A 9217-nucleotide genomic window follows, 5' to 3' on the forward strand; every position below is an offset into this window, starting at 1 on the left:
TCTCTCTCTCTCTCTCTCTCTCTCTCTCTCTCTCTCTCTCTCTCTCTCTCTCTCTCTTTCTCTCCCTAGATAGATAGAAAGATAGCTATATATATATATATATATATATATATATATATACACACACACACACATATACATATACGTATGGATATATACATTCCCTCTCTTTTACACAGACACATATATGCACACATAAATATGCATGCTTATATATGTGTATATTAACAATTTACTTCTACATGACCTTTTGCTCATGATCTTTCCAATGTGTTAGTTGCTAAATTGGCATGGTTTATTCAATACTTAACTTCCTTAAGCTGCATATAAATTGCTTTTACTAGTTCATGTTCTCTGAAGATACCTAGGGAGGTTTGGTCTTTTTACTACTACAAGCAACTATTTATTACTTAAAAGAATTTTCCCATGTACTTTTTCACCTGAAGGTCCATTTCTATCATTATTTCCATCCTGACATCTCTAAATAATAGGTGACTAGTATTTAACAAATTGACTGATGTAATAGCATTCAGTTACAATAGATTCTGGGTCATATATATAAACATGAAGGGAATGTATATGTCATCTAGTTCGATATTATTGGATTTTTTTTTCCAAAATCAGGCTCTAAATAGCAGAGCCAGTATTTGAATCAAGCCCTCCTGTCTTCATGTTCAACACTCTGTCCAAATGCAACACTGCCTCCTCATTCAAAAGAAAGACCTAATATAATTGCCACTATTACTTAATTTTCAGAAAGTTCAAGTGGAAATTTTTCATTAACTTTTGATGAAAATAATTCAGTTGAAGAATTCAATAAATTCTTCTTAATTGATCATTATGTGAAAGGATGACATCTAGGAACCCTGTCTTAGAATAAAAAATACCTGGGTTCAAATATCACATCCTATATATATATATAAAATGATACTGTGACCCAGAGTAAGTTATTTAACCTCTCCGTGCCTCAGAAGATTCTATAAAATCATAAGTTGCAGAATAGTTACCAATTTGCATTAGTAGAAGTAGTTTTGTTTTGCTTTCTTTTTACTGGAACATTCCTATACAAATGAATTAGAAAGGCTATTATTCAAAAGAAAGCAAACAAAGAAATCTTATACTTCTCTTGACAATGGGAATATAAAGCCTATGTACTCTTCTCTACCTAGAGATGCAGATCTTTCATTCTTTGGGCTACAGAACCAGGATATGCCTACTGCATTTAGGAGAAAATGACTCAAGTAAGTCAAAGGAATTTTCTAGAAAACATTCAGAGAACACAGAAATGAGCCATGTCATCATTTAGCGCACTTAGTACAGTACTTGGGCGTGTTGTTATTCAGTTGCTAATGTTGATACATTTTTAGACACAGTTACTTCCAGTTTATATTGACATATTGTCATCAATTATGCTTCACCATCTGTAGACATAATTAAGTTTACCCTTAAATTTGATTTCACTAGACACCATTCACAAGTGACTCTTGTTTACTAAACATAGTCAGTGCTAAGAAGAAATAGAAAATCAGTTAGGATGGACTGAAAATAATTCTGCTGTTAGCATTATGGGTGCCAATTATCATGTTTTATTTAGAATATTTTTAAAAAGTAACAGTTGGGGGTAGTTTTACTGGTGATAAGGGATGGTAGAGGACACATGAATGTATCTATATTTGGACCAGACATATGATAGGGTGGAGAAGATCTAATGTCCCTTTGTTTGCCCCAGGAAAATGAAAGTACTATCATGAGCTGTTGTATCTTTTCAGGTCTCTTGAAAAATTGTTTCAAAGAGGGCATGACCCTGGCTAAAATGGAAGCATAAATTAAAGGTTGAAATAGACAGCTGTGACAAGTCATGCTCTCAGCAATCATGCTGCTATGCTCTACCACAGGGCTCATAGGATTATCAGAATTACATCCAACACTGTTCCATCATTTTACTAATAAGGAAGGTTCCTGAGAATCAGGAAAAGCAAAGTCACACCGATAGAAAACAGCAGAAATGAGAGTTCAACTTCAAGCCTCCTGAATTCAAATTCTGTTCTGAAAAAAAAAATATATATATATATATCTTACTACTGGATGGACAATAGGGAGGAGGGTGCATCTCCTCTAGCAAAGAGTGCTGAGAACTACATACATAGATATAGGTTAGTGCTAGAGAAAAGTAAACTGAGTAATTTGCTACCTGAAATATAAAAGGATTTTAAATAATTGGATCATAGTTCTAGAGTTTAAAAGTATTTTAATCCCGTAATTTTACAGAAGAGGGAACTCCAGAGAGATTAAGTGACTTTCCTGAATTCATATAGGTAGCATTAGAAGCAGGATCTGAACCCTGACACTCTTTCCACTGAACTTCGTTGAATGATCAGTTTGAATACATACATGTACATGTTTGTATGTCTCTGTGTGTAATATGCCTTCACTTTTTTTGGAGAGGGCAGTTGGGGTTAAGTGACTTGCCCAAGGTCACACAGCTAGCCTTGTGTTAAGTGTCTGAGGCTGGATTTGAACTCAAGTCCTCCTGACTCCAGGGCTGATGCTCTATTCACTGTGCCACCTAGCTGCCCCTATGCCTTCACTTTCTACAGAGTGAGAACACATATGGGCAAATCATGTAATTCCTTATTGCCTTAGCTTCCTTATTTGTAAAATAAGGATAATTCTATTTCACAAGGTTATTTTGAGCCTCAAATAAATTGATGTACATAAAGCATTGTAGAGGATTTGAAGTGTTATATTAATCTATTACTCCTACTGTCACCATTTGCTGCTAATGTTATAAGTTTAAAGAAACCAAAAGAGATGTTTTAATAAGACAAAGATGAATTACAGTTCAGAATTATCTTCCTTTTACTTTGGATGTTCCTAAGTTGCAATTCTTGTCAGCAAAATCACCAGCTGTGATGTCTGTGTCACTAATGCTAAAAGACAACCCTGTCATACCCAGTGCATTGTAATGCTTTTATATCTAGAAGTAAAGATACACAAGTCAGGGAGGAGAAAGGCAGCATTTGGTGACAAATAAAAGCTTTCTGAGATTATGGTTATAGCAATACTTTTCTTAAACTGATTCTGTAAAGCAGAGAGAATCTAGATCAGTGGTTTGCTTCCAAACACATCTTTCTGGGGACAATAATCCCTGCTCACCTCGACACATGCTGAAAGCCCCAAATCTCCCTCAAAGAAGGAATTTGATAGATGACAGGAAGCATCTTACCAGAGGATTTTCTGGTCTGCTCGCTAGACTGGATTAGAGCTTGGAAAAAGGTTCAGTCCTGGAATCAAGAGAACTCTTATCAGTGGTGCTCCTCCAGGTGCCTGTGAAAATTGACAGAAGAATTACAACTTAGAACCAACCACAGGAAAGTCACTCAGCTGCAATCAGCCATTTTCAGAAAACTGTCAGTAATCAAAAGGAGATGTGCAAGTGTCTGGGTGTGAGTGCCTGTGTGATTTCTACATTCAAGCTTAAAAAAAAAAAACCTTAAAAACTTAAAATGTTTGAAAGAGTTAATACCTAAAAGAGCTTACTTTTGAAATGATGCAAGGGCAAGTAATCTGTAACTGATCAGAGTTAAAGATAAACCAGCACTTGTTATTTCTGCATGGTATTACAAGATTATTCAAGAGAGACTCCCATCAGTGTCATCACTATACTCTGATAATAATAATACTTCATTACTTCACTACTTCAAGTATCACTGATTTCGTCATAGACAATGTAAATTACCATTCCTTCATGACTTGATAGACAGTCTTAAAGAACTTCTGTGACCTAAAAATGATTTGCATTGCAGTGATCATGATAGCTTGGATTTATAATCAAGCTTATGATTTATACTTTTCTCTTCATAACCCTGGAAAGTATGTAGCAAAAAGATTATTATCTCCATTTTAAAGATGGAGAAACAGATGTTTGGAAAAGTCAAATGACTTGCTTAGGGTCAGAGAGCTAGTTTGTCAGAACTAGGACTTGAAATAGAGTTAAGTCTTTGGGCTCCAATTTCAGTACTATCTCTACTAGACAACTGTCTAACATATTTTTAGCAATAGTGGTTCAAGAGGCCATGTAATTATTAAATTGGAAACCCTTCCACATTACCCACTTGCTTTTGCTTCTGAAGTAGATAGTAATGACTAAACGCTCAGCAGAGGTTTCAAATTATAGGTGCTGGCTTACTCAAGGTGAAAGTATTTCAAGGCATTAAGTCAAGGTGGGTGCTTCTCTCCTCTGTACAGTCTAAATTGGAAAACAGAGAGCTAAAGGAGCATAAAATTAAAGGTACTAGGGAATTATTAGTATTGACCTAAAGAATAATTTGATTTTCTATTCCATACTTTCTTCTCCTTCTTTATATTCATCTCCAAAGTTAATGAAAGAGTAAAATTCAGAACAGGACAAAGACGTATTTTTTAAATGATGTGGAACATTTTACATTTTTTATTTAAATTATAATAATAAATGGCATCTGTTTTATATTCCTCAGATCATTGTCAGGTTGATGTAATATCTTTTTCAAAATTCAAGACACAAAATTAATTAAACAAATTTCAAGTACATAGCATCTGAGGCATGTATATTGTGCAATTAAAGATTCAGATAAGCAGAAGCTTCTTTTAAAGTAGAAGACTCTGGTTGTACTAATAGTGTAGTAAACCAAGTGTTTTATGATAGCCAAACAGAAAATTCTATTTGAAAATGTAATACCAGAAATTTGGGAATTTAAAATATCCTTGTCTGAAATCACAAGCAAATTCATATTTCCAAATATGGGCAAATAAAACAGTGCATTCAATAACATAATGAAATTTCTAAATATAATTCCTAAAACTCATGATCAACTGTAAATCAATGTGTTGTAGTCATTTTGCTCTAAAGTCCTAATTCTCAAAATAAGGGCAACTGAATTGCTGGGAAGTTTTCAGAAGTAGAGATAGAAATGGGAATAGGAAAGTTCACAGAGGATGAAAATGCACAGCTCTTACTAGCTTCAAGAATTCAGAAGAAAATAGAAGTTCATGATTAAGACAATCTGGTTTCTTCTAGCCCTTTCTCCTTGCAAATTCTTCCTATGTTTTTTATCTTGAATTATTTTAGAAAGTCCACCAAAACTAGTAAAGAATTCAACAGACAGAGGAATAAGAGGAATAATTAACAAATCAGGAATATTAAGAAGTAAGACACAAAATAATTACATTCCAATGGATGGGGACAGTAAGACTTGAAAAGAGCAGATGGATTAGAGAGATTGTATAGATATAGAATGTTAACAGACAGGATAGGGTCAGTGAAGGGGTGGAAAGCATCAGAGATAACTTCAAGGTTTTAACCATAGATTACAGAGCAGGTTTTGTAACTATTGGAAATCATTAAGTAACAAGTATAGTAGCTATTTTGGAGAAAGATGGTTGATGTGGAATCAGAATATTGAAGAATCTTAAGGTTAGAAAGAAGCTCACAGAACATAATGTCCCACCTAATTAAGAATATTCTGTCATTATTAAACATCATTATCCAATCTCCACATTAAAACTTTGAGGGCAGGAGAACCAAATACCTCCCAAATAAGTCCATTCGACTTTTGTATAGCTCTTAATATTAAGTACATTTTCACTCCATAAAGCTTATATTAAAAATGAGTTCAATGATAGACTGTGTCAGGCAAAGTATGTGGCTATTTATTGCTGTTATTTTTGATTATTCAGTCACATCCAACTTTCTGTGACCCCATCTGGGGTTTTCTTGGCAAAAATACTGAAGTGGTTTGCCATTTCCTTCTCCAGATGATTTTACAGATGAGGAACTGAGGCAAACAGGGTTAAATGACTTGCCCATCATTATACAACTAGTAAATTTCTGAGGCCAGATTTAAACTCAGGAAAATGAGTCTTCTTGAATCCTGGCTCAACACTCTATCCACTGTGCCACCTAGCTGCCCTAATGTGGCTATTTCAAACAATTAATTTTAAAAAAATGACATGATATAAGAAGTGTTCCTGCAGATAAAAATTGTGTTCCCCTGATGCCTAGCTCTCACTTCTCCAAATTATCCCATCAAAGCCACCACTTACTTTAACATCCCAAAGGATTGTCAATTGTTTACCACAAACCCTCACACAATTCATGGTTGGTTGCTTGAGTACCAAAATGATATCACTATGTTAGAGTAAAGTTACAGTGTGTCACACTGGGATGATCAAACCAATATGAGCTCAGATGCTCTACCACAGGTCGAATTATAAACTATGATAGACTTAGCTCTTCTCAGTAATACAATAATTCAAGACAATTACAAAAGACTTATGGTAGGGGCAGCTAGATGGTGCACAGAATAGAGCACTGGCCCTGAAGTAAGGAGGAACTGAGTTCAGATCTGGCCTCAGACACTTAATACAAAACTAGCCCTGTGACCTCTGGTAAGTCACTTAACCCCAATTGCCCTACCTTCCCCCCTCCAAAAAGTGGGAAAAAAAGACTTATGGTAGAAAATGGTATCTACATTCAGAGAAAGAAATATAGAGTCTGAATGCATATTGAAGCATACTGTTTTTCACTTTTTTTTCTTTCTTTCTAATGTGAAAATATGTTTAACATGATTGTACAAGTATAACCTATATCAGATTGTTTGCTTTCTTGGGGAGGAGACAAGGGAGAGAAGCAGGAGAAAAAAGTAGAACTCAAAATCTTATAAAAATGAATGTAAATAGACAGACAGATAGAGACAAACAGACAGACACAGACAGATAGATTAGATAGATAGATAGATAGATAGATAGATAGATAGATAGATAGATAGATAGATAGATAGATAGATAGATAGATAGATTAGATAGATATAAAAATAGTCTATGTGAACACTTCGGGGAGATTCTCTAAATTTGTGAATTTTGAGGAGTTTTTGGAGCTACTTCAATTCTGTTTTGCTAGAAGAGCACAGCACCTTCTTTGATGAGGGCACACCATAATGGGCAGTCCTGTTCCAGTGTCTCATGTCACACAGTCAATTCCAAAGTTCTTCAGAGGTATATGATTATCAAAAGCCTAGAGATATGAATTGGATTTGATCTTGATTAACATTTAGTTAAGCCTAAAAGGGCAAAAATTTTCAGATCAGAAATACACCTGAAACACTCACAAAAGAAATAATTTATAGATGAAAGCATTAAATAAGCAATTAATGTAATGTGGGAATATTTTAAGAAATCTGTTATTTCCTAAGCTAGTAAATCTTGGCACAGTAACTCTTTACCTTTCTTCCTTAGCCTGTTTCTTAACTCTTCCATTGTTCTAACACATACCTGGAAAAGGAAATGGCAAACCACTCCAGTATTTTGACCAGAACAACCTATATAGGACCACAAAGAGCTGGATATGACTGAATAACTTAACTTTTAATGCTACTATGTACACCAAAGAATACTCTAAATAGAGCCTGTATAGTAATGTGTCTATAACAGAAGAACTGGTAAAGCATTTATATAACTTTTTGATTGTGAGTCAAATAGCAAGACGTATAGTAGGCAAAAAAGATGAGAAAAAAGTTAATTTTTTAAGGGGAAGAGGTAAAGAAAGAACCAGTTTGCATTGGATCTCTCCCCCAGGAACTGCTCTCCTATCCTTCCCAATCTTTGTTAAAATTAGAGGTGATTTTTGTCTCCAAGGAGAAATTGAATGAGATGGTTCTGATTTTCTGGTCATGATTACTAGAGGCAGCTGAGGCCTATAAAACAATTAGTATTCCTAGATTTTTCTGAGAAGGGAGTGATCAGACCAACCCATTTTCCCCAGATACAGACCAATCTTATCACCTAAGGATTACTCCCCTCTCCCAATCAGAAGGAAGATATATCTAGGTTTAAAAGACTCTGTCAGCTCTCACTCAGGGTCTTTGGTCATTGAAAGAGCCCATTGACACAATTTATTGGTTACTGATAACCTAACAAATTGATCATTCTCCGGTCCTTCACTTTGTTGAAGTGATCAGTGACCTATTTTAATAAGAGTTATGATGTCATTATTTATAACTGTAATCTTGCATTGGAGAAAATCATTACTCAGTTTTCCTTAATGTCATTTTACTCACCACATATGTATGTTCTCTTGTGTGTGTGTCTTATTTCACTTCTTTTTTTTTTAATATTCCAGATTTCTTTCTCTTCCCTCTTCCTATTAATTTAGCTATTCTCTTTCAAATTCCCTTAGGGCCTTGTGTTGTAACTAGCTTGTTAAACTCTGAGAAAACAATACACAATACATTATTAATGTTTGGAGGTTAGCTATCAATAAAGTGAAGACAATCTAAAGTCTTCACTGTCTGGCTAATGAGAAAGGGATTTAAAAATCATCTCAAGTTAGAGAAGTAAGTGACCTAAAGGATTATCTCTTTAACTCCTTAGTGAGGAGGGTTGAGGAGAACCAAATCTCTAGAGAAGGTTAAGGGACTCACTGGAATTTCCATAATAAATTAGGTTGTAATAGAGATCTGCGCCCACTAGTGGTAGAATTGAGATGGAGAGGGAAAAATATTATACCCAGGAAGTTATAAAATGATAAATAAAGTTGATCAGCAGGGAAGAGGGGAGAAGAGGTATAATTACATTAAATGAGATAAAGAATTACTTGCATTTGGATTTCTGTTACAGAAGCTCAAAAATGAATTGCCAATGTAAGTTTCTGCTTTCTTTAGAGATTAGCAGGAATCTTTCAATTGCTAACCAAATATAACAAACAGTCTCTGATAAGTTAAGCTTCATGAGGGAGATACATGACTGAAGCCCCATTTTAATAGCATTCCACTAAAAGAATTTGTCATGGAAACTACCAGCTCAGATGATATAGCTTTCTTTTATGAAATAACAAAGGCAAGAAGAATTTTGTAGTGACCTGCTAAGCATGTATTTTTGTTTCTTCTACTGTTCAGTAAAAGTTTTGAATGCAGAAAGTTGAGGAAGGTGTTTGTAATGGGTATGTAAATTTTAAAGATCTTCCCTGCCCCTAGGCTAAAGTGCACCTGGAGCCTGGGGTGGGAGGCTTGTTTTTCAGTAGAAACTTTTTGATTGGCCAGTGGGTCCAAAAGGTTGTTACATTCTCTGAGCCAGGAGAAGGCTATATAAGCCCTGATGTGTAGCTTTGTTTTGGGCCTCACTTTGAGAAGTGTTCTGTGATTTGATGAAACTCTGGGCTAGCCGTTATCCAGAGCGCCCCCCC

This window comes from Petaurus breviceps, unplaced genomic scaffold (assembly GCF_028583685.1).
Source record: "Petaurus breviceps papuanus isolate PSGF00001 unplaced genomic scaffold, PetGlider_PUasm1.0 90769, whole genome shotgun sequence".
NCBI lineage: Eukaryota > Metazoa > Chordata > Mammalia > Diprotodontia > Petauridae > Petaurus > Petaurus breviceps.